Source organism: Furipterus horrens, unplaced genomic scaffold (genome assembly GCF_987537825.1).
Source record: "Furipterus horrens unplaced genomic scaffold, mFurHor1.1.pri manual_scaffold_3, whole genome shotgun sequence".
Taxonomy (NCBI): domain Eukaryota; kingdom Metazoa; phylum Chordata; class Mammalia; order Chiroptera; family Furipteridae; genus Furipterus; species Furipterus horrens.
The window spans coordinates 87522024-87549003 of NW_028327173.1; the positions used below are offsets into that span (position 1 = coordinate 87522024).

The window sequence follows — 26980 nt, forward strand, 5'->3', positions numbered from 1 at the left end:
AGCAGAAAGAAAGAAGGAACTTCCATTTGCGACAACATGGATGGAAGTAGGGAGAACTATGCTTAGCAAAATAAGCCAGGCAATGAAAGAAAAATACCATATGATATCACCTGATACAGGAGACTAATGAACAACACAAACAAATGAACAAAATTGAACAAGGAACAGAATAACAGTTGTCAGGGGGAAGGGGTGGAGGAGAGAATGGGGGTAAGTAGGGGAAGGGTTTAGTAAAGGAACTAGTATAAATAACCCATGGACATGGACATGGACAATGGGGTGGGGAATGACTATGGGAGAAGGGGTGGGCTGGGTGGGGGGGAGCAATGGGAGAAAAATGGGACAACTGTAATAGAAAAGCAATTTTTAAAAAAAGAGAAAAAAAGAAATTGGACATTGAAACAGGATTCCCTGGGAAATTAAAATATTTTAGTACTGTTTTCAAGTTAACTGTACAGATATTTATGGCATATAGCACTTGTTCTATTTGAAGGAATTTCAGCAATTCTCAATGAATCCTTTCGATGTCCAAAGGATAGGACCCTATATTCAGTGGGTGCCTTCTGCCTAACTATTATGGTAAACAAACAAACAAACTCAGAACCCAATGTGGGCAAAAACAGATAAATGGCCCTGCTATCAGAATATGCCTTAACCAGGGCTTATATGTCCTGGCTATCGTACCTCACATTTTAGTAGCAATGCCTGTGCAAATACCCACTTGCCACTAACAGAAAATCATTGAAATGGCTCTTTAAATATGGCACATACTGTGTTTTCAAGTCTAGTTAACTTCTTACCTTCACCCAGGAACTAAAGGCATGATGGCTCTGTCCTCTCGGAAGGCATGTGTGCATGACTGGAATCCTAGTCTGAGTGTCTCTGCAGGGAGGGGTGGAGGGAGGAAGTGGGAGAGCAAGGACAGAAACCTATACTCGTTGCATATATGACTGGTCCTGGGCACTATGCTTCCACATATGTTTGTGATTGATGGTTTCAACAATCTGAGAGGTTGGCATTATTGTGTCCACTTTCCAAAAACTGAGGCTTAAACTGTTTCAGTAATTTGTTCAAGATCCCGGAATAAAGAGAAGGGAAAGCCAAAATTTCAACTGAGTGCTGTCCTAGAACGTTTTCACAGGAGGTCTGTGCTAACATCAAATCTTAAGCCTTTACTCTCAGCCTCAACTCATGCAGAGTATTTCTAATGACACTTCTTTATTCTAAGGCATGCCAAATAGTTGTAGGAATAATACTTGGTAATGGCAAGAGAGAGAGATGGAAAGAAGAGTAGGCAAAGAAGACAAGAACTGACATGCTTTTACCAGGATAAAGTCAGTGTGCCTAAATTGTTTCAGATTTGTGTGTGTGTTGCTTTGGCAGGCCAAATATGACATGTCCCTCAAGATTTGGATCAAATGCTACCTGCCCCTTGTGCTGGCTCCACTTCCTAACTCCCTCCCAGATCCCCTTGGCACAATTAAAAGGGTGTCATATGCCTAACTGCCATCTCAGGACTGAATGTATTTCACCTTTTTTCTCTCCACCCCACCTGATGCAGGCAGAAATCTTCTAAGTGGTTAGAAAGGACCTAAGCTAAGTAAGTCTCTGGTCACTATGCCAGAATCTACTCAGTGTTTCAGATTGTGGCTTTAATTAAGGGGGCTGGAGGGGCAGAGGCAAAGGAGACATACTAGAAGGAAAACCTGGAACAGTAGAAACCTATGTGCATCCTGCCAGATGGACCCACTGGTATTCCTCCCAGACCAGCGGTCCTCAAAGTTTTTGGTTCTAGGATCTCTTTGTTATAACAATTATTGTTGTGTTGTTTTTGAAGACCACCCCCCACCAAGAGCTTTCGTTCACATGGGATATATCTATTGATATTTACCATAATAGAAATTAAAACAGAAGAATCTAAAATATTTATTTATTTATTCAATTATTAATTGATTTTTTAAAATTACATGTTAACATTTAAAAAACCCTTCTTTTATTTAAAACTTCTTATATTTTCCAAAACAACAGAAAATTAGAAAGGTGGCAATGATTTACATAATTTGCACATATTTTTAATGACTAGCTTCAAGAAAGACCACTGATTCTCATATCTACTTCTACATTCAATCAGCTGTGATATGTGCTGAAGGTTATGAAGAAAATCCAGCCTCACAGAAATACATTTGGAAAAGAAAAGAGTGGGTTTAAAAAAATTATTTTTTAATTTATATTTTTTGGGGACAGACAGACATGGGGAGATGTGGGAAGCAGACAGGCTTGGTTTAAGAGACTCTGACCGCTGTGCAGAGCCGCCCCCAGCTGGGCCCTTAGCCCGCAGGTTGTCTCCCAGGCCTGCTCTGAATCCCACCCTCTGGGGGATTTTAAAGATAGAATAGAAATCCAAAGTGACTTTTAAGGAAAGGGGAACCTGTTCTGTTTTTCTCTGTAAAGCCTCAAATCCTTGTAAGTAAAATGCGAAGAACAGAACAATTAAGTAAGAGGAAGTGCTTTTGACCTTGTGTAAAATATCTGGATGTTTCAACCCTGTATTGATGTGCACTTCCCTTTCACTCCCTACCATTTGCGGAAGTGCTGCAAATTTTCCTTAAGTACTTCCGCATGTGGAAAGTGGATAAAAACCATGGCTAATAGAGAAATGGAGGCGATTTTCCACTAGAGAGAACCCCCTCCCTTCCTTCCTCAGACGGAGAGTGTCTGAGTAGTTTCTTCATCCACTCCGAGGGACCCAGAGTCTCTCTCAATATTTAGAGTGAAGGGCAGGGAGGAAGAAAGAGTAGAGAAATATCGATACATTGAGCAGAGAGAGACATTGATTACTGTACACACCCTGACTGGGGACTGAACCCACAACCCAGGCAAGTACCCCAACTGGAAAATTGAACCAGCAACCTTTTGCTCTGTGGGATGATGTTCTAACCAATTGAGTTACAGCAGTCACGGAAGGAAGGAGTGTTTTCAATTGCCTTTTCAGATGACTATAGACTTTCTTCTTTCATAGCACACACATTCAACTAGATATAGTTTCTTTCAGGTAGTTACAATATGGAATCTGACACTTTGTCAATGAACTTTTTAGACTCTGTCACATTACAGCTGGTTTATCTTGCACTTTGCATTAATTTTTTACCCATGCATGATTTTGTAACATCATGCATTGGTTGTTTAGAAAATGAGTTCACTAAGATAAGCAGATCTTTCAAATGTTCATATATTTTGTTATCCATTATCAAAAAATAACATTTGTTTCACTACAGATCCCATCAGAAAAGTCTTTAAGCACTGGGAAGATGTCAAGTATTTTTAAATTGCAATTTTTCCTTCAAGGTTCAGATTTAAAAATTAATAACATTCTTCTCATTGTTTTCCTTGAAGTCAGGGACTCACTTCAATGATTTTCAGGAAGACCCCTGCTAAATGCCCAAGTGTGAATGTTCATCAGTCATTCTTTTCAAAATGATGTTTCATGGAAAAAGCAGAGAGTTTAACTCACACCTCAACAACCACCCAAGTGCTTTTCCTCACAGCAGCATCATACCTTGGCAGTAGAAATGCTTCAGGCATACTTCCCATTGTGTAATACAGAATGTTAAAAGCCATGTACTCAATAGTTGTGCAAATGTCCACAAAATGAAAAGTGAAGTAATGTCAATATTGTTATGAAAATAGTTTTGACGTCACGAACCCCCAACCCCTTCCCCAAACTCTCAGAACATTCAGCTCTGCTGCTTTACTCTTTAACAAAAGCGTGGTGCGTGCTTTAACCTGAAGGGGGAGCTCAAGGCTTTCCGGATCTCTTTTCCTTCCTCTAGACTTCACCCACCATTCCGACCTAGGAACCAAAGAGAGCAGTATAGAAGACACAAAGGGACCCTAACTTTAGAGCTTAAAGTTCTCTCACTCCGGACAATACTCACTTGTCTTCATTCCGTTATTATGTGACTCATTCGTCTACATAAGGTTCCAAATGCAGTCCATCTTCTTTATTGTTCCAGTTACCCAAGATCCTTCTTACGGGTTCCACCCACATGAGGGGTCCAAATGGGCTTTCTGTGCCTGGAGAGAGGAAAGGGCTGGAGCTCAGTGAGACCACTGGGGCCATTGCTCTTTGTCACATGGAATCACTATTTAAAACGGGTCCTGTACACTGTGACAGAGGCTGCTCCCTGGATGCTGCCAGCTCCCTGACCAGACTCACACCCTGAACACCCTGTCCAAGCCTACTCTTTCCACTGGAATAGGATGCTCCAAGGACACAGTTCTTAACTTACACCCCCACACTCAGCCATTGATCTCCAAACCACAGCCTAGGTTCCACAGAGAATTGGCCTGGAGGAGTTCCTGCTGATGCACATGGGTCCTACCCCTGGCCTAGATGCCCTCTGTCCTCATTGTTCTGTTCAGCTTATGGACCTTGCATGGGCTGTGTGTCACTCAACTCCAGACATCGTTGGTGGAGACTTGGTGGGCACCTCATGTCCAACCTAGGGACTCCACAGAGGACCCTGATCTCTGTCTCCCTCTAGCTATTACTTTTTCCTTCCTTTTTCTTAGTTTCTTATTATTTTTCCTGTTTTATCAATGTCATGTTTGGTTTTATAGCTCTGTATCTCCATTTTCCAAGTTTATCAATTTTTAAAATATGTGTTGTTGGTTTTCCATGTTTGTTTCCTACTTTAATTTCCTTTGTTTCTTTAAGGTAAAAATTTCCTACTTATTTTCCTTAATTTTTATTAACTTTTTATATTGGAAAAGTAATAAAACATATGATAAAAGTAGAAAATAAATAAAGGTTATACAATGAAATCAAGCAAGACCTCTGGTTTCCTAATCCCTGTTTTCAGAGGCAACGGTGTTAGCAGCATCTTATGTTCTCTCTAGAAATAATCTATGCATGTAACAAGTATATGCCTCGCCTTTTATTGAACCAATAGAAGCTTACTATGAATACAGTCTGGACCTGTTTGTTTTCTTTTGAACCCTGTATCTTAGAAATTGTTTCATATCAGTGTGCAAAGAGCTACCCTACTATTTGTAAGAGCTGTACAAATAACATGAATTATGGATGTACATAATATACTGGATCTGTTCCCTTTTTATAGGGCATATCAGTTATTTGTGAACTCTTCCTATTACAAACATACCTCAGTGAAATATGTATTAACACATACACATGAGAGGGTGGGATCAAGTTCTAGAAGTAGAAGCATAAGGTCAAAACTAGTTGCTTTGAGAAGGTTGATAGATGCTGTCACATTGCCCTCCAAAGAGGATGCTTTCTGTCATAGGTGTTGAAAGTATTGTTCCCCCTGTGTTTTCTTTTGGTTTTATAATAATTTTTTGACAGGAAGAACTGTCAGGTTTTTATGCAGGTGAATTAATTTTTATGCTTTGCAGGTACATCCAAATAAGGCTTTTGATTTTTGTTTCTTGCTTAAGTGAGGTCTTTTCCAGCCTAAGATATATTTTTCAACTCTTCTACGCTTTCTCCTAGTCCCTTTTGGTTTCAGTTTTTACATTAAAGTTTTTAATCTATCTAGAACTTATTTTGAGAATTAAGATTGAGGAAGAGCTTTATTTCTTCCAAGGTAGCCAACTAGTATCACAAGTAGTATTTATTAAGCAATTCATCTTTTCTCTACTGACTTTAAATGCCACCTTCATTACATACTTCCCATAGTGATTTGCAGTTATTTCTAGGTTCTCTATTCAGTTCTACTGCTTTGTCTGCTTAGTAACATGTCAGGACCAATCCATTAAATAAACATCTTTAAAATATACTTTATTATGTGTTAGGACCAACCCTTTCCTCATTCTTTCCCCCCCCCCCCAAAGTTCTCTGGCTATTTTTATATGAATTTTAGTATATATTGTTCTCAAAAATATTTTTATTTTATGGGGGTCACAACTGTGGATCCACTTAGGAAGAATTAGTATCTTTCCACCATCACTTCATCCAATTCAAGACAAAGTAAGACCTTTTACTTATTTACATCTTCTTTTGTGTCTCTCAGTAGAATTATACTTTTCTTTGATATACAGACTTGAGCCTATGTATTTCTTGATAAGGTTATTTGTAGATATTTTATACTTTTTGCAGTTTTTACTAAATGGAGTATTTTCTCCACTCAAAAGTACATTTCTGAACTCTCGGCCAAGATGGAGGCATAGACAGAGATGCTGCGTCTCCCTCCACAACTAAGAAGAAATACAACTACCTCAAAACTAGAAACCACCAGAAGTTCCAGAATATCAAACTACATGGAAGTCCAGCAAACAAAGATATAAAGAAGAAATACTCATCCAGACATGTAGGAGTGGCGGAGCTGGGGCAGAGAGGACGTGGTGTGGTGGTGGCAGTAGCAGCAGCAACAGCAGCAGGCCAGCAGAAAGCACAGTCACACATTTTAAAAAGTTGGGAGGCACACATGGGAAGCATTCCCAGCTCCTCACCGGCCCTCGAAGCTGATGGTCCCAGCACCGAGGAAAATCAAACCTCATTGCTTCTGACTGTGCAGACCAGTCGGGGTGGGGCAGAGGAAGAAACTGCCGGTCTCTCAGCAGAATCTGCTTGTTTAAGGGGCCCCACGGTCCTACAATATCCGCAGACCCACCCACTCTGGGAACGACAGCCAAGGCAGCAGCTAGAAAGGCACCAGTCTGGTGCAGGAGTGGGAGAGGTACCTAGAAAAGGGGAAAGTGCTGGGCAGGCAGCATTGTTCTTTCTCGGACCCATCCCCTACATACAGGGTCACAATGTGGTGAAACAGGTCGTCCTGCACTGACAAATCCCTAAGGCTCCGCCCCTTAAAACGTAACAGGAGTGACAGCTCTACCTGGGACATGGAGGCAAACAAATACAGGAGCCTGTCAGAATGAGGAGACAGAGAAGTATGGCCCCAAAGGGGGAACAGATCAAGGTTCCAGTGGGAGACCTAAGCGACAAGGAGATAGCCAGCCTCACAGATGAGGAGATAGACAACCTATCAGATGCAGAATTCAAAACACCAGTGATAAAGATGCTCACAGGCTTGACAGATATGCTTGCATATGGCAAATGCATTAGGGAAGAAGTGAAGGCAATGCTAAGTGAAATGAAGGAAAATCCACACAAAACCAATGATGAAGGAAACTGGGGTTCAAATCAATGATTTGGAACATAAGGAAGAAAAAAACAGTCAATCAGTGTAGAATAAGGAAGCAAGAATTGAAAAAATGAGGAAAACTTTCCAAATTTTGCAAAGAAGATGGACATACAGGTTCAGGAAGCACGGAGGGTCCTGGGCAAGCTGGACCCAGAGGGGACCACACCAGGAATCATCATGATTGAGATGCCAAAGGTGAAAGATAAAGACAGAGTCCTGGGGGCAGCAAGAGAGGAGCGGAGAGTTGCCCACAGTGGGTTCCTATAGGACTGTCAGCCGATTTCTCAGAGGACACTTTGCAGGCAGGAAGGGACTGGCAAGAAGTATTCAATGTGATGAAAAGCAACCTGCAACCAGGATTACTCTATCCAGCAAGGCTATCATTTAGAATGGAAGGGCAGATGAAGTGCTTCTCAGACAAGGTGAAGCTGAAGGAGTTCATCATCACCAAGCCATAATTATATGAAATGTCAAAGGGACTTACTTAAGACAAAGAAGATCAAAACTATGAATAATAAAATGACAACAAACTCACAACTATCAACAACTGAATCTAAAAAATAAAAACAAAATCCAACTAAGCAAACCAGAATAGGAACAGAATCACAGGTATGGGGATCATTTGGAGGGTTGTCAGCTGGGAGGGGGGAGGGGGAGAAAGAGGGAAATGGTGAAGGGATTAAGAAGCATAATTGGTTGGTACAAAATAGACAGGGGGAAGTTAAGAATAATGTAGGAAAGGGTGAAGCCAAAGAACTTATATGCATGACCCATGGACATGAACTAAGGGGGGTGGGATTGCTTGAGGAAAGGGGGTTACTGGGCAGAGGGGAGTAAAGGGGAAAAAAATGGAACTACTGTAACAACATAATCAATAAAATATACCTTTAAAAAAAAAGTACATTTCTCTCCCTTGCCCTGAATTTTTACTTTCATTATTTAAAACAAAAGTAAGTCTTTATTTTTTGGTGTTATTTTACTTTTAAGTCCTTAATGTTTAATTTATTCTTAATCCTTCGATCCTTCTATTTTCATGATGCTAACTTATTTCTCAGACTTTAGCTTTTTGTCTCCTTTATCCCAAACATGATCTATTAGCAGTTGTCAATTTTCTTGCACCAGGAAAGTACAGTGTGTACTTTCTATGGTGTTCTCTAACACCCATAAACCACGTTTCATGTATGGTAATGAAAAAATATCTCATCTCCTGTATGAGAACTGACTTTCAGTCAACAGTTCAGTTCTGGCTGAACTGCCTTCTCTGCCTGGAGAGCATGATTTCACTATTAATTTGAATTTTTTATTGCATTTTTGTCCCTTTTTTTCATGTAAAAGAATGAACAACTCTAAAATAAAGAGGGTTTATTCTATTTATAACACAAATGAGACAAAGATAGAAATATTAGTTGTATCCCAAACTTTTAACTTGCTAGGCTTAAACAGGTCAAATGTGTGTTCATTAACAATAGCTAAAGGGTAAGAGTTTGTTTTTGTCTTTGAATTGATGGAAATATTCTAAAATGAACTGCGGTAATGGCTGCACACATCTGTGAATACACTAAAAACCATTGCATTTTACATTTTAAATGGGTGAATTGTACGGTATGTGAATTATAGTCCCTATTCTGCTACAAACACATGGATTAATCCTGGATAAAATACACATGCATCCCTTGTAAATTATATCTCATAAAGTGGACTATTTTTATTTTTCAATTAGTTTACACACCATATTATTTTGTATTAGTTTCAGGTGTACAGCATAGTGGTTAGACAATTACATGCTTTACAAAGTGTATAAAGTGTATTTTTTAAGTTGGAGAAAAAACAATTTCCCTTTTTTTTTTAATAGCAAAAAACTAAATAAATAAGAAGTGAGTAGAGAAACTAAATAAGTATTTTTCCAAAGAAGACATACAGGTGGCCAACAGGTACATGAATAGGTGCTTGAATTACTAATTATTAAAATGCAAATCAAAACCACAATAACATATTACCTCACACCTGTTAGAATAAATATTTTCAAAAAGATAAGACGTAAGTGTTGTTGAGGATATGAAGAAAAGAGAACACTTGTGAACTCTTGGTGGGAACATAAGTTGGTGCAGCCCCAATGGAAAACAGCATGAAGGCTCCTCAAAACTTAAAAATAGAATTACCATATGATCCAGCAATTCCACTCTGGGTATTTATCCAAAGGGGAAAAAAAAAAAAAACTATTTCAGAAAAAATATGCACACTGCCATGTTCACTGCAGCATTATTTACAATAGCCAAGATATGGAAATGACCTAAGTGTCATAGATAAATGGGTAAAGAAGGGTCACAGATTCAATTCCTGATCAGGGCACATGCCTGGATTGTCAGCCTGGTCCCCAGTTGGGGGCTTGTGAGAGGCCACCGATTGATGTTTCTCTTACACATCAATGTTTCTCTTCCCCTTTTTCTCCCTACCTTCCTCTCTCTCAAAAATAAATAAATAAAACCTCTTATTAAAAAGTGTTGTTAAGAGAGGATTTCTTAAGAGTCCTAAACACAAGGAAAATAATTTTTATAACTTAGTATGGGAATGCATGTGGATTTACTATGGGAATCATTATGCAATAGAGTTGACCCTTGAACAACACAAGGGTTAAGGGTGCCAGTATACAGTAGGTTTTATTTTTGAATCAGAATATGTACCATCCTTGTTTCTGCTCCCCTCCTCAAGATGATCACAACCTCTGCTTCCGTTACTAAGGTCTTTAGACTGAGTATCAGGCAGTACAAGAGAAATGCCTTCATCACTTCTTCTCTTTTCTTTGGTATGTTGCAACCAGCTTTGAATAATTCTTATCCACTGTCTTACCTGGTAGAGAACCCCTTTCAGGTAAAAAGAAGCTCTAGTGATAATTTAAATTTTGACAGTATTCTAGGCTGTAATTGGATGCTGAAGAAAGCTGCTTTGATTGCAAGTTCATGCACACTGGCCTCAGTAATAGGAGAGGTCTTCATGTATCTTTTTCCTGACTCTGTTCCCAGGACATTTGTCGATATAACTCTGGGTATTCTTTCAGATAAATTAAGGCTTTGATGAAGAGGTTCTAATTTTTGACTAGTCTCTAGACTGTCAACAGAAGTTGAAGGCAATGAGTCTGACTGCACCTTGTTGGCATCACATAAATTAGCATCATTTCTAGGTAGGGTCTTTCTAAATTTTCATCCTAAATCCATCCATATGACATTTGTCAACATAAATTTGAGTTGTCTTTCTGATGCTGTCTTATTAAGTGATAGGACACCCACGGACACCTTTTTTACTTTTATAATCTAGTGATAAGACCTTGTTTCTTAGCCTTCTTTCCCACCCCTGCAAAGGGGGCTCCCATCATTCTGAGCCTCTGAGTTTGGATAGTGGTGATTTAACACTAACATCTTTTGGTTTTGCATTTAACTTCTTTGTTGTCTTATGTAACTTAGAAGGTGAAAACTCTTTCCTATTTCCTTCTGTGACAATTTCAGATGAAGGCTCACCTCGTCCAGCCTTCCCCTTGTCCATCTTCTGCAGTTGAAGCTGCAGTAGCTGCCATTGTTCTCCCTTTTAAAAATTAGATAACAAAGTTTGAATGAATGAAACATAAACCTTTTGTGTCAAAAATAAAGTGTTTGGGCTGCATGCCATCCCCAGGCTGGGACCAAGGTCCAGGATTTATTTTACTTAAAAAGAAAAAAAATTTATTCATTTTTAGAGAGAGGGGAAGGGAGGGAGAAAAAGGGAGAGAGAAACATCAAATGCCAGGCATGTGCCCTGACCAGGAATTGAACCGGTGACCTTTGGGTTTACAGGCCAACACTCAGTCCACTGAGCCACCAGCCAGGGTAAGGCTCAGGATTTAAAAGGTGTGGTCCATGTCCCGTCAGCTGGAAGTGCTGAGGAAGCATGTCCCTTCTCCTGAGCTTTGCTGCATGAGGAATGATGAGAGGTCTGGGCCATATGTGATGGTGAGGTGGATGGGATTTGTATCTAACTACTTGCATGGTCCAAGCACCGAAGGCTGAGAAATTAACACAAAAACAGGTTCATGACCATTGGAACCCACAGAGACACTGGCAGAAGGAAATCTTATGCTTTCCTGTAGTGTAGCAACACTTTCCCACCTAGGGCTTACAGAACTCCCACAAAAAATGGGTTTACACACAAAGAATTACAAACTTCTTGGAGAAATGAACACTGTGAGAGAATCAACACCCGGGTACTAAATATTTACACCATACGGAGGTCATTATAATATTTGTAATTCTCTGGAAATGGAAGTTTCTCCTATGTGTGTATTGCTCAACTTTTGTATAATTAACTCTGGTACTTTTGTATCAAAGTAGGATGTTTAATACTGATTGATAATTTGCTTTTTTCTTCTCTATTCTCCTGGTTTAAAATACTATTATTTTAACTTCTTAGTAATTATTTCTCCTTAATCTCATGATATCTCTGTATTTTTCTTCTCCCAACACTGTTTTATTTAATACACCATTTCTTCTTAAGAAAGGCTTGAGGTAAGCATAGCTGGACCTATCGACCAAGCCCCACAACTGGAAGCAGGGGAGCCTTGCTGGCTGAGCTGCCAAGGGTTGCCCATCTGCACCTCATCCTTCTGCTGAAAGCTCATCCTTTGTAAGGATGGTTATAAAAAACACAAACAAACAGGGGGGAAAAAAACCTACCCTCACTTGTCACCCAGATGAGTCTCTGTGCAAATGGTACATGGGTGCCTGGATCCATTAGTTGATTCCTGAAATCATATCATCATGGCTGAAGTGGCACATTTTAGAATCTGTGATCTCCAATGAGAATAACTGCTGAATTTGGAGCAAAACAAAGCCTGGCACAGCCAGCAGGAGAAGGGAAGGAGAAAGTCACACAGAACCAGACCTTGGAAGGACCCATGTGGGGATGATGTCCCATGGTCATGGAAGAGGAGGTGTGGCCAGTCTATCACCAGGACTCTGGAACTGCTTGCCCATAAACCAGCCTCCGATGAGTTCATTTCTGTCTCTCTGTCTCCTTTCTCAATTTCACTTCAATACAAGGTCATCCAGAGTAGGAATTTTGAAATAGGGTAAGCTGAGATTTTCTTTCAGAATGGCATTTCGAATGGCATCCAGACAGGGAAGCCCGTGAAGTCCAAGAGTCTTAGCCCCACAAGGCACCTCAGTGCAGTGGGAAATGGCTGAGGCTGGGCTTTATTTATCCACTGTACCCCTGATGGAGAACAAGGTGCTACTCTGGGGAGACTGGAATCCGTAGAAAGTACATTAATCCACCTTCCATTTCCAGTCCGCAGGCCTTCCCTGATGCTGTTTCTATCATGGGACCCTCCCCTGGACCTGTGCTCCCTACTTCTTTTTCCTATTTTATTTTTCTCATAGCAGTTATCATTATTAGAGGACATTATGTTACCCACTTGGGTGTTTTGACATGTTCTGAGCCCCATCAGAATATAAACTCTTTGTTCCTGGGCACTTTGGCCGGCTCACCTCTGTACCTCTGCACTAGCACTGGGCCTGGCCCAGAGAGGTATTTGTTCTATGAATGAGTGATATTCACAGGACAATTGATTGCAAGCCATTTCCTCCCACCAGGTCCCACCAGTGTGGGCACCTCTGTGGACCATGATGGGGGAGCCATCTCCCATGACTAGGCAAATCCCTATATTATTGCCCAACCTCTCTAGGTATACCTCCCCTACTATTCTTCTGACGTCAGAAAGGGTGTGCCCTCTGGTTGCACCACTTTCCTCAGATCTTGAACAGTCTTCTTCATCTCTCTCTTCAGGCCAGCATGTTGGTAACCTGACCAAGGAAGGTCATGTCCAGGTTCTAAGGAACTGGCTGGCCACACATGGCCTCCCGGTGAAGGAACTTGACCTGCGGGCAGTGGTTCAGTGGAAGCTGCTTCTCTGATGAAGTTGCTCTTCTAGCTGGCTCTAACTTTGTTCTCTGGCAAATTAGACATGATATCTGTGTTTGTATATTTATTGTTATTCATCTTTTAAATTATATTTATTTTAAAAATAATTAGTAGACTTTATTTTTTAGAGCTGTTTTAGGTTTAGATAAAAATTGAGTAGAAAATAGAGAGTCTCCTACCCCTCTCCCCATCCTGTTTTCCCTATTATTAACATCTGCATCACTGTGACACATTTGTAACAACTGACAAACCAATAGTGACACATTATTATTAACTAAAGGCCATAGTTTAAATTAGGGTTCTTTGTGTTGTAAGTTCGTGAACTTTGACAATATATAATGACATGTATCCATCACTATAGCATCATACAGAATAGTTTTACTGCCCTAAAAATCCTCTGTGCTCTGTCTACTCATCCCTCCCCCCAATCCCTGGCAACACTCATCTTTTTACCGTGTCCATAGTTCTATCTTTTCCAGAATGTCATATAGTTGGGATCATGCAGTATATAGCCTTTTCAAGTTGGCTTCTTTCACTTAGCAATATGCATTTAAGGTTTCTTCATGTCTTTCTGTGGCTTTATAGTTTTTTAAATTGCTGAATAATATTTCATTGTGTGGACATACCACAATTTATCTATTTGTTCATTCACCTACTGAGGGACATTTTGGTTGATTTCAAGTTTTGCGTTTATATATTTATTTTTTCCATCACTATTTATCCCCCCATACCTTCTCCTATCTCCATCCACTGTCCTCCCACTCCACAACTACCTTGCTGTTGGCTTGGTCCATGAGTTCTTTTCTCTTTTTTTCCTTTTTTGCTTTTATCTCTCCAACCCATAACCCTTCCCAGAGCTGTCAGCCTGCTCTCTGAGCCTGCCTCTATTTTGCTTGTTAGTTCAGTTTGTTCATTAGAGTCCATATATGAGTGAAATCATATGGTGCTCAAGTTTTGCCTTTAAATTTATTTATTTATTTAAAGATTTTATTTATTTTTCAGAGAGAGGGGAAGGGAGGGGAAAAGAGAGGGAGAAAAACATTGATGTGTGAGAGAAACATCAATCAGTTGCCTCTCGTACGCCCCCAACTAGGGACCTGGTCTGCAATGCAGGCATGTGCCCTGACAGGGAATTGACCCAGTAACCTTTCAGTTTGCAGGCCAGTGCTCAATCCACTGAGCCACACTATCCAGAGCTAAATTTACTTTAAATTAGCTCTGTGCCACATCTACTGTGAGGATGAAGACAATTCTCACAACCAGACTGTTGCATTTCAGAAAATGTCTACATCACTCTAAAGGCAAACACCCTGCAGAGAGGCTTCAATCCCATCAATGTAGAACTTACTCTCCTTGGAAAAAAAAAAGAAGAGGCTCTGGGTTGACAAATGGTGGGGAAATAGAAAGGAACTTGCCACTGTTCACACTGCCTGTTGTCCTGTACAGAACATGATCAAGGGGCTTCTGTTACAAGATGAGGTCTGTGTACACTCACTTTCCCATCAATGTTGTTATTCAGAATGGTTCTCTTGAAATTTCTTAGGTGAAAAATACATCCTCAGGGTTCGGATGACATCAGGCATTGCTTGTTCAATATCTCAAAACCAGAATAATAAGTTAATTCTTGAAGGAGATGATATTGAACTTGTGTCAAATCAGCTGCTTGGGTTCAAAAATCCACAACAGTTAAAAACAAGGATATTAGAAAAATTTTGAATGGTATCTATGCTTCTGAAAAAGGAACAGTTTAGCAGGCTGATAAATAAGATCGAAGTTGTCCAGCTACCGAAGCAGCAAGATGTCAGAAGATTCCTCAGGTTTATTTGTGATGTTTTAAAGATGCAATAAAAGATATGTATTGATTTGGGAAAAAACTCTTTTTAATTATATAATTGAAACATACAATATTCATTTCCTTGTTACTACTCCACCTCCTCTGAGTTCACCACATTCCCCATATGCATCTTTCTAGACATTTCTTATGCATTTTTACATTTAAGTACATATAACGCATTATTGCTATGTAACAAAATTACTTCAAATTTAGTAGCACGAAACAATAACAAACATTTAATATTTTACTGTTTCTGTAAACAGTAAAATATTGGGAGTGGCTTAGTTGAGTCGTTCTGAATCCATTTCTCATGAAGTTGGAATGAAGAAGCCTACAGTCGTCTGAAGGCTTAGATCTACTTCCATGCCAGCCCGCATGACTGGCAAACAGATGCTGGTTGCTCCACAGGGCTGCTTAAGTGTTCTCACAACATGGGGACTGGTTTCCCCAAAGCAAGTAGTCCAGGAGAGAGACGGGGAACCCGTAGTGTCTTTTACCACCTAGCCTCAAGTCCCACACAGTCACTTTCACAACCTCTTGTTAATTAACACAGGTTGTGGGAAAAGCATGAATAGCAGGAGACTGATCACTGGGAACTATTTTGGAAGCTGATCACCCTACAGAGCAATTCACTATTTGTTTTTTGCTTCTTGTAGAAAACTTTATGTTTTGAAAAAAGGAAAAATTTAAAATTTTAATCAACTTAAGGTTAACTGATACACACAAAGTAAGCAGTATTAAAACAAATTCAATGCCAGTTTGTAACAAACAATCTGTATTGAGAAGTTTTAACCCTCATAATAATGGAATAATAAAATTATTAAATATGGTCCTGGCTAGTGCGGCTCAGTGGATTGAGCACTGGCCTGTGAACCAAAGGGTCACCGGTTTGATTCCCAGTCAGGGCACACGCCTGAGTTGCACGCCAAGTCCCCAGTTGGGGGTGCGCAAGAGGCAACTACACATTGATGTTTCTCTCCCTTTCTTTCTCCCTCCCTTCCCCTCTCTCTAAAAATAAATAAAGAAAATCTTTTAAAAAATAAAATGATTGAATATGAATATACAGTATGAGGGTTTAAAATTTGTGTGAACTAATAAATATGTTATGCTTGGATGTGGGGATATTGCAGTAATAAGTTAACTTCCAAATATTTAAATTCTCACAGAAAGACCCTACATTTATTACAATGGTAGATATGCTCCAAGTTTTCTTTTTTTTTTCCTTTTTAAAAAGAAATCCCAGTTTCCCACACTCTGATTTATGCAAGGCTTGGGCTTATACATTCGATCCCCAGCATTGGTCTTCGTTTTATTTACAAATACATGTTTGCCTTACAATAGTGTCTCTGGGCCCACACACTGTGTGAGGTCCAAGTTGAGGCTCTAATGGGTTTTGAGGTGTCACGACAATGTGTTCAGGAGAAAGCAGAGAAAAGATAAACCCAGGGCAAGGTTCCTATAACAGCGGCCAGAAAGGTCTAGGACAGGAGACCCGGCTTGCAGGCACTCACGCAGGGGTCACGAGCACTGCCACACTGTCCGGTCAGCGTCTCCCAACCCCGCCCCCACACAGTGCCTGAGAGCCTCTGTTTACTGTCCTGACTTCACAGAGCAGAGATATTGATCACAAACGAGTACAAACTTTAGAGTACAACAGTGTGATCATCCGGAAGAAAACTCACGTCAAAACACCTGTGGTGTTTCCCATGTCATAGGTACAAATGCCGCATGACCTCTGGGCTTGGTTCTTCCATGCTGCTGCCCTTTGCAATTATACACCCAGATCCACAGCCCATCCTGAGAGATCAGGCGCCACAGACATTTAATCACATTGGAAAGGGGATCTTGTAACAGAGAGAGTGGGGACAAAGGGAAGCTAGGAGAAAGAAAACAACTCAATTAACACATCTGAGTACCTACTATGTGCAAGGCTTTATATTTCCCACAGTAGCATTGTTATGAGGTATGCTTATATTTTATATTTTTGTTTTTGTTTTAAAGATTTTACTTAGCTATTGTTAGAGAGAGGGAAAGGAGGGAGAAAGAGAGTGAGAGAAACAGTAATGATGCAAGAGATACATGGATGGGCTGCCTCTCGCACACCCCCAACTGTGGACCTGGCCTGAAACCCAGGCATGTGCCCTGACTGGGAATTGAACTTGGGACCCTGTGGTTTGCAGGCTGGCACTCAATTCCCTGAGCCACACCAGCCAGGGCTGTTTGTTTTTATACGGTGTTTGTCTTCCACTCCTGGACACTAAAATATAAGCTCCCTGAGGCAGGAATTTGTGTCCGTTTTGTTGCCTGCTGTGTCTCCAGCATCTAGAAGAGTGTCTGGCACACAGTGTGCATGCATAATAAGTGAAAGCACTATGGTAATGGGTAATAATAGAAAACAATTACTGTGCACATACATATGCTGGGCTCTGTGATACAGCATTCCTCTTTAGGAAGGCACTAACGTTATCCCATTTCACAGATAAAGAAACTACAGCTCAGAGAGGTCATGCAACTTGCAGAAATGGTGGTCCTGAGGTCTAAACTCAGGGATTCTCTCTCCCAGGTCTTTAGTTCAGACTAAGCCTCCTATCTCATACTCCAGGAAAGTTACAAAGACCAGTTAGACACAGTCTCTGTTCTCTAAGCATAGATATGCTAACTGAGATAAGATTTGGAAATAAGCCAGAACCAACCAAGTCAGAACCAATGGTAAGAAGCATGGCAGAGAAGCAGGCAATAAACACTGAGTTTGCAGGAATAAAAATGAGGCAGATAGAAAAAGATAAACACTATGATATAAACTAACAGAATTATTGCTGAATGATGAGGATGTTTATATTTTGTGCCCTACTTTACCTGTATTTTCTATTTTTTTCCATATGAACAGTTATTGCTTTTGTAATAGGAAAAAATACATATTTAACTTAAGAAATTTTCCTAAGGAAAACATTTAAAAATACATTTTCTAAGGCAAGTCTCTCCAGCAAGCCTCTTCCTTGACATTCCCATTTGCCTCCCCCAAAGTTGTTTGGATAACTTTTCGGTGATACTTTATGCATATACAGGTAAATGATATATATTAAATTTTTTAAAAATCACTTTAAACTAAACTGTAACCCAAGGAGTCAGGAAAGGCTGCTGAGAAAGGAGCTGTACCTCAGGTTACTTCCCAAATGCCTCCAATAAACATGGCCAGGACTCAGCTGGGACAAGTTAGATGGTTGCTTAAGACCCAAAAATACGGGGGCACCAAAAAATTCAGCAATCAAAATAAATATTTAAAAAATAAAATTAATACAAGGGATCCATGAGAAACAAAACATCAACACTTTATATAAAAACAGAACCATTAAAAAGAAAAGGTAGATCCAGTTATATGGGGTTGAAATTTATATAATTGTGGAGGGTGAGAGTCTTTTTTAAGAAAAAGATTATAGAGAGACTTCTGGTCAAGATGTTGTCACAGGCAGACAGAGATCGCCTCTTTGCACAACCACATCAAAGTTACAACTAAAATGTAGACCAACCATCACTCTGAATCATCAGAAATCAAGTTGAATGGAAGTCTGACAACTACAGAATTAAAGAAACCACATCCATCCAGACTGGTAGGAGGGGTGCAGACGTGAAATGGGCTGGTTCCACACCCACATGTGGTGGATACAAATTCAGGAGGGATATCTCAGGAGTGAGGACTCTCTCCACCCCACCCCACCCCCCCGCCCCCCGCCCAGGGTTTCAGATCCAGGAATATAAGTCCCCACAACTTCTAGCTGCAAAAACCAGTGGAGATTCAGTTGGTGGAAGAAACTGCTGGAGCCCCAAGCAGTTCTTCTTAAAGAACCCACACACAGACCCACTTACTCAGACTCCCTCCCTTTGAGCTCCAGCACTGGAATAGCAGCTTGAAAGGCACCAGTGGTATACAGGGAGAAACTGAAGTGTCTGGCATCAAGGTGAGCAGAGGCCATTGTCCCTTTTCTAAACCCTCCCCCAACAGAGCTTGCAAGTTGGTGCCATATCTGAGACTCTATCAACCTGGTTAACACTGTTTGACAGGCCTTGGAATTCCCCAGACTCCATCTGACCAAATTTATGAGCCCATCCAACTTATGAATGGCTGGTCCTGGCTCATGCTTCACAAAGCCTCTCAAACAAGCAACTGCTGGCCTCAGTGAGCCCTAGGCTGGGCACTTGCAGCAGCCAGCCTAGACTCACAGCTTGGTTTTGCCTGGGAATCTCAAAGTCCAGCACAAGTAGCAGCCATCTCAGATTGCTTTCTGGCTCAGACAGGGTGGCCCCAGGCAAAACACAGGTGGGGGCTGATCTTGGCCTGCACCACCTGGGAAATCCCAGGGCCAGTACACCCAGTGGACAGCTACAGAGCATGTTGGCATTCCACCACCCTGCTCCTGCACCGCTGATCCTCCACTGGGAGTGGTGGTTAGTGGTAAGTGGTCACAGCCAATCCTTGCAGCTGACTGGCCTGGGTAAATCCCTCCCATTGACCTTCCAACAGCAAATAAGTCTCAACTACAAGAGGAGGTGTACTCAGCCCACACAGAGGCTGCACCTCCAGTACCCAGCCTGGGTGATAGGGAAGTCTGTGCCATTGGACTCTATTGGACACCTACTACATTAAGCCACACTACCTAGACACAGAGTAAAGCAGTTCTACCTAATACATAGAAACAAACCCAGGGAGGCTGCCAAAATGAAGGAACAAAGAAACATGGCCCAAAGGAAAAACAGATCAAAACTCCAGAAAAAGAGCTAAGTTAATTGAAGATAAGCAATCTATCAGGTGCAGAGTTCAAAACACTGGTTGTAAGGTTGTTCAAGGAACTTAGTGAGGACCTCAACAGCATAAAAAAGATTGAGTCAGAAATGAAGGATACACTGATTGAAGTAAAGAACAAATTTATAGGGAAACAACAGTAGAGTGGATGAAGCAAGAATTAAATCAATGATATGGAACATAAGGAAGCAAAACACAACCAATGAGAACAAGAATTAAAAACAATGCAAAAAAAAATTAGGGTATTATAAGCAGCCTCTGGGACAAATTCAAGAGGTCCAACATTCACATCATAGTGGTGCCAGAAGGAGAACAGAAAGAGCAAGAAATTGGAAATCTATTTGAAAAAATAATGAAAGAAAACTTCCCTAATTTGGTGAAGGAAATAAACATGCAAGTCCAGGAAGCACAGAGGGTCCCAAACAAGATGGATGCAAAGTGGTCCACTTCAAGACCCATCATTATTAAAATGCCAAAGGTTAAAGATTAACCGAGACTCTTAAAAGCGGCAAGAGAAAAGAAGTTAGGTACCTACAGGAGAGTTTGCATAAGACTGTCAGATGATTTCTCAAAAGAAACTATAGGCTAGAAGGGACTGGCAGGAAATATTCAAACTCATGAAAAGTAGGGATCTACAGCCAAGATTGCTCTACACCGAAAAGCTATCATTTAGAATTGAAGGACAGATAAAGAGCTTCCCAGACAAAAAAAAAAAAAAAAAAAAAAACTAAAGAAATTCATCATCACCAAACCATTATATGAAATGTTAAAAGGTCTTATTTAAGGATAAGATCAAAACTATCAAAAATAAAATGGCAATAAATACTTACTTATCAACAAATGAATCTAAAAATACAAACTAAGCAAACAAGAAGAAAAGAGACAGAATCATGGATACAGAGAGGGTTTTGATGGTTGCCAGATAGGAGAGGGATGTGGGGGAATGGGTGAAGAGGTGAGGGGATTAAGGAGTACAAATTGGTAGTTACAGAATAGTCATGGGGATGTAAAGTACAGTATAGGGAATGGAGTAGCCAAAGAACTTATACACATGACCCATTGGTCATGAACAGTGGTGTGGGGATTTCCTGAGGGAGTGAGGGGTGCTGGGGAGGGGGGCATAGGAAGAAAAATCAGGACAACTGTAATAGCATAATCAATAAAATATAATTTAAAAAAGAAAATGATTATAAAATTTCAAGTCAAAAATAGGTTAGAAAACAAATATTTATTGAGAGGAAATAAACAACAAAATATAAAATTTTAAAACCTAACCTACACCAAATACCACAAAATCCAGAAAACATAATGTTTGAATAACTGCCTTAAATGCCTCTAAAATACCTTTTCCTTATTTTTGTACAAAAATTTTGGAAAACCGTTATCAAGTGTCTTTCACATTTCACCTGTAAAAGATGTATCATATAATTTGTGCCTACAAACACAAGAATTTGATAAAAATTGTATTAAGAAAAAAAGTTTCATTCCACATAAGCCTCTCCAGAGCATCTCACAACACAACAGATGACTTTCTTTAGAGTGTCAGTAGGAGACCCAACCACAGAAGTAACATCCCATTGCTATTCAGTAGGTGGGCCCTGCCCACAGAGGGAATCACACAGAACATTGGCAGGAAACAGAATAGGCCACACTAGAAAATGCCATTTTGGGGTGAGGATTATTATGAGCTGAAGAATATTAACAAACTGAAGACAGAGAAAAAAAAGCTCTCTGCCTTCCTCCTGTCTGGCTGAACACAGAACATAGAATTCCATTGGTAAAAGCTTCTGTTCTCCCTACCAGGAAGAGGATGACTATTAGACTCTTAATCACCAGAGAGGACTCCAGGCTCTTACCAGCTCAGAGACAGCACTGAAGGAATCTATATAACAAAACTTACTAAAACCAACCTTGTCTTCCATTAGTTTCCCCTATATATTTACCTCCCCACGGTTTTCCATTCTTAAAAGTATAAACCCCTTTTCCTTTGTCTTGTTACTTCTTCACAAGTGTATTCTTCTTTGTAAAGATGATATAAAAACCCAAATTTTAATTATCCCTTTGAATTAGTCATCACTGAATTTCTCCTGTGTGAATGCCTTGCTGCGTGTGTGAAGAAATTGTTTTCTTCCATTTCCCGTCTTTTGACAGCTTAATTTCTAGGGCCCAAGCTGTAGAACCTAGCAGAATAGAAGAAAAGATTTTTTTTTTTCTTACCACGTGACTACCAGGAGCAGAGATCCCTGGGATCCTGGGAGCTGCCTGTCACAGTGCTGTAGGACACCTTCAGGTACTGCTGTGGACTGTGGCCCTGTACCTTTCTGTCATGTCTCTGGCTAAGTTGGTAGAGTTGGCCACAGGAACATCCTGGAAGCCATGCAAAGCATATTTAATTATTCTCTTGAAGCTTCAAAAATTTTAGGTAAATGGATCACCTGTGATGTAGTTTAGGTAGCACTTAATTCTTTGAGGTATTAAAAACAGCTGATGTGTGTTCACTTAGGCAGCACGTGAACTAAAATTGGAATGATACAGAGAAGATTAGCATGGCCTTGAGCAAGGATGACATGTAAGTTCATGAAGCTTTCCATGTTTAAAAACAAACACACACACAAACAAAAAAACCCAGCTGACCTTATTTTAAAAGGGGGGAGGTCATTTCGAACTTTACTTGTCAGGTACAGATACAAATTGTAAGTATCTTCTTATCCCAATTGCCAAAATAAAATTGGAATCCAACAGTTTTTAATAACCTAGTGAATTTTTCTCATGGCTAAAAGATCTGTGTGTGTGTATGTATATTGTAAATGTGAGATTATTTTCTACCTCCAGATGGTATTGTTAAAATTTATTTAATAAATTGAAATTAATTGATTCAAAGGCAAGCCCTTATAAAGGTTGAGCATTTTAAAAATTCTCAGAAATTAGCAACTAGCTCAAAACATTTTCATGAATTAATCCTTAGTAAATAAAAGCTAGTTTAAATTATTGGTTTAAATAAAACAGACATGTCTTTATTGTACCTGGGTTTGCAAAAAAAAAAAAAACAAAAACGTAATTGCTGAACATAGGTTTACCTATCTTTCGGCTTCTTATTACAAAGAACCTAAAAGATAAATTTGGATCTGTTCATGAAATGTTCTATTGTTTTTTGAGAGAGCATTTGTTTTTAAAATTATGACATGTATTTGATAGTAAAAGCACCTATATTTCTAGAGGTTATAAAATGTCTTTATAAATCTGCCAAGCTAAATAATGCTAATGGTTTACTTATTAATTTTGAGTAGAAATTGAGGTTTTAAAGGTTAAAAATCTCAATATATGTAGGAATAACTTTTCAGTGTTCCAGAAGGGCCTCTGGAACACCTCAGAAGATTTGCTTTTTTTTTTTAATTTTATTTTTTGGTTTTTTAATTACAGTTGTCCCATTTTCCCCCCATTGCTCCCCCCACCCAGCCCATCCCTTCTCCCACAATCATATCCCTCCCCGTTGTCCATGTCCATGAGTCATTCATACACGTTCCTTGACTAGACCCTTCCCTTACTTATCCCCCTTCTCTCCCTCCCCCCTCCCCCCTACTGACTACTATTCTAGTCTTTGCCTATTTAGTTCGTTTGTTTGTGTTGCTCTTTAGTTTCCTGTATTAGGTGATATCATATGGTATTTTGCTTTCTTTGCCTGGCTTATTTCACTAAGCATAATTCTTTCTAGTTCCATCCATGTTGTCGCAAATGGCAGGAGTTCCTTCTTTCTTTCTGCTACATAGTATTCCATTGTGTAAATGTATCACAGTTTTTTGAGAAACTAGACCACCAACTTACACCACACACAAGAATAAACTCAAGATGGATTAAAGACATAAATGTAAGCCGTGACACCATGAAAGTCCTAGAGGAAAACATAGGCAGGAAAATTTCAGATATCCCACGTAACAATATCTTCACAGATACATCCCCTAAGGCAAGAGAAATAAAGGAAAAAATAAACAAATGGGACTACATCAAACTAAAAAGTTTCTGCTCAGCAAAAGAAAACATCAGCAAGATGAAAAGGAAACCAACCATGTGGGAAAACATATTTGCCAATGATATCACAGAAGATTTGCTTTCATGTTAAATTGCATGGCAAGCATTATAAAATAAGGGATTAAAAAACTCCTAATGTATATTGTTGGGGTAAACAATGGTTGTAAGTTAAATGAATAGCCAGGACTGTGGGAAACCCAGGACAGCCACTTGGTTCTTCAAGGCTCCCTGGCAAACCCAATTTTGAGCTTTTGCATTCCTTCATGTATCATAGTGCTTTTAAGCTAGACTTAAGTTAGAAGAAGGAACTTAGGAATTTACACCATTGAAAGGAGACATGTTGCACTATTGTCAAGGTTTGATAAAGTCACTTCAAGAAAATGCCAGATTGGTAACCACTTCCTTTCATGGTGAGCTCCCAGTAGACAAAGACTTAGAGGTCATTGACTGCCACCAAGATATTTTGTTTATTGAAAAGAACATAAAATAAAAGACACTCTCCAACCTCACTGAAAGGGACCTTATCAGGCGCCTAACCACAAATGGGCATCTGCTCCTATCTCTGGCACTCACCTCCACCTACAATGGACACCAAAAACTCCTCATGGATGAGAAGCCACTAACACCAGAGGTAGACAGCTACCCCAAGACATCCATATATCCATAGATTGATATTGAACTCAGAAACCATTTGTTTGATTTTCTTTACCTATTGGCTATTGATATTATTTGTAAGTTAACTTGTTCTTTGGGTTTTTCTTTACAGTCCAGCTGCTTATGATTACTTGAACATGTATAGGATATCTTTATTACTTTTTCTTAAAAAAAGATTTTATTTATGTTTTAGAGAGAGGGGAAGGGAAGGAGAGAGGGAGAGAAACATCAATGAGTGGCTGCTTCTTGCATACCTCCAACCAGGGACCCTGCCTGCAACCCAGGCACATGCCCTGACTGGGAATTGAACCAGTGATCTTTTGGTTCACAGACTGGTGCTAAATCCATTGAGCCACACCAGCCAGGGCTTTAATACATGTTTTATGGCTTACATAAATGTTATACTAGATGTAAAATACAGAAAAATAAGACTGATGGCAAAACTCGGATCATGATAGTTCACAGGATAGAAATGATGAGTGTTCATTCGCAACAAAGGCTGTAAGCCCTGACTGACTCCCGTTTACTTGCCTTTCCCTCTGGGGAAAATTCAGCCTCAACTCACATACCATAGTTACAGTATCACCCCAACCCCAGTGATCCACTATTTCAACAAGACAATGTTGATACTGAGATTTCCTAGGAATAAGCCTTCCTGGTACTGTGAAACCACACTCCCTGACTGAAAGGTTGATCATTAATGCGCTCTTCAGATAGATTTATACCTAAAAGGAAGAATTGTGGGAGAAAAGGGGGTGCTATAATAAATCAGAAATACCTAACTGGGCAGGTCATGGTGGGTAGTCACCCCACAGGCCCATTATCTTTGTTTTAAGCAAGCCCTGTCCATTGTTCTTATTCACCTAGATTAAAACACCTTTGAAATGCGGGAGTAATCCACTTTTTTAGAGGGAGGTGCAACCACTTCCAAGGAAGCACATAATCCTGTTAACTAACCTTGCTTTCTTCCACCTTCATGTAATCTTTCTTATATTCCCTCTTTAATTCCAAATGTGCAAAAAACCTGCAAAACTGTCATTCTCTGGAGCATTTGAGGTCTTGCTTTCCAGCATGTTGCTAGTTTGGCTCAAATAAACTCTTATAAAAATTCTCTACAGATTTGGACCTTTCTTACATTAACAATGGTGATGATGGTTATGGTAATGAAAATAGTGATGATAGTGATGTTATTTTGCTGTGGAGTTCTTTGCTCAAACAAAATGTTGGGGAATCCCAGAGTGTCAAACTGATAAAAATGCAGTTTCTCAGCTACACTTGGAGCAGGGATCTTGGGGCCTTGCTGTCATAGCTCACACCTGCCCAAGGGGCTCCTAGGAGAGCTTTGCAAAAAACAAACAAACAAACAAACAAACAAACAAAAACCTTCCTAAACAGAGGAGAGGGGAATGGAAAAGAGACTAAAGTCAGATTATGTCAAGGTGAGGAGTTTGGACCATAGTTGGTAGATGTACATAGTTGATGTCAAAGCAGGCACTGAGTAAAATTCCTCCATCAGGGCTCTGCCAATTGCCTGGAGGAGGGTCATGTGAGGTGAGGGACAGCGCTATGAAAAAGGGAAGGATGGACTCCAAAGCCACTACAACGAAGGGAAGAATGGGCACAGAACTAAGACCAAGCAGCCTAAAGAAGCCAATGAGAGAGAGTAGAGTCAAGTGTCGTAATGAATCCCATTTTTAAAAAACGCTTTTATTTCGTCCTGGCTGGTGTGGTTCCATGGACTGAGCGCCAGCCTGTGAACTGAAAGGTCACCAAAAAAGCCATTCTGCTCGAATGCCAAAAGCAACCACATTGAGCAACATCAACCCAGCAGCTCCAGCACACAATCACATCAAGGCCTTCCCTTTTCCATGCTCCATAACCGCATCACCTCTGATGGCAGTGAGGTGGCTGCAAGTGTTGTGGGTGCTACAGCTGTGTCCAAGGGAATAATCCACATTTTTTCTTGCCCTCTCTCTCTCTCAGGACAAAGACAACTTGCCTCAGGAGCTTCCTCTCAGACTTCCTGCCCACATATTACCAGCTAAGTCCCTGGGTTATTCCTGAACCAGTCCTGGGCAGGGAGGGGCGCTCTTCTTAGATCCCATGCTAGTCTGGAGGAGAGAGGGGTGGGCTTCCCCTGAGACAGGAGCTATCTGGGGATCTGACAGGTGGAATACCTGTAAGAAAGGGAGAGGGGAGAATGTGGTCCACTACGTCACAGGCTGCCATAAGGATCCTACAAATAGATGAAGTTTCCGTCAGATAGTGAGAATGACAGACATACAGGTTCCCTTCCTTCTGTCCTTCAAGGGAAGATGGCCGTTTCCCTAACCTTTAGTTCTGTCTCACAGAGAGAAAAAAAGTGGGTAGGTCCTGTGGACAAGGTTGGGAAGACAAGCGAAAGGCCTCCCTCCCAGAAGCTGACAAAGGCTCTCTGGGAAAATTGTTCCCAGAAGTCGTAGGTTGTTATCAGTCCTGCACTTTTAAAATTTATTCCTGTTCTCAGATTAGAATTGTGTTAAATATATCAAGAACTTAAGTTTTTACACATTTATTTAT

General features: G+C 40.2%; 1 non-coding gene and 1 pseudogene across 1 annotated transcript; one reads left to right on the forward strand and one right to left on the reverse strand.

Moving 5' to 3' along the window:
* Window positions 1–9794: 9794 nt before the first annotated feature.
* Window positions 9795–10700, reverse strand: LOC150015456 (sentrin-specific protease 7 pseudogene; annotated as a pseudogene).
* An 11532-nt stretch (window positions 10701–22232) lies between these two features.
* On the forward strand, window positions 22233–22338 carry LOC150015457 (U6 spliceosomal RNA). The gene has a single exon (XR_016510182.1). It is a non-coding gene; the product is annotated as a U6 spliceosomal RNA (small nuclear RNA).
* The last annotated feature ends 4642 nt before the right edge of the window (window positions 22339–26980 follow it).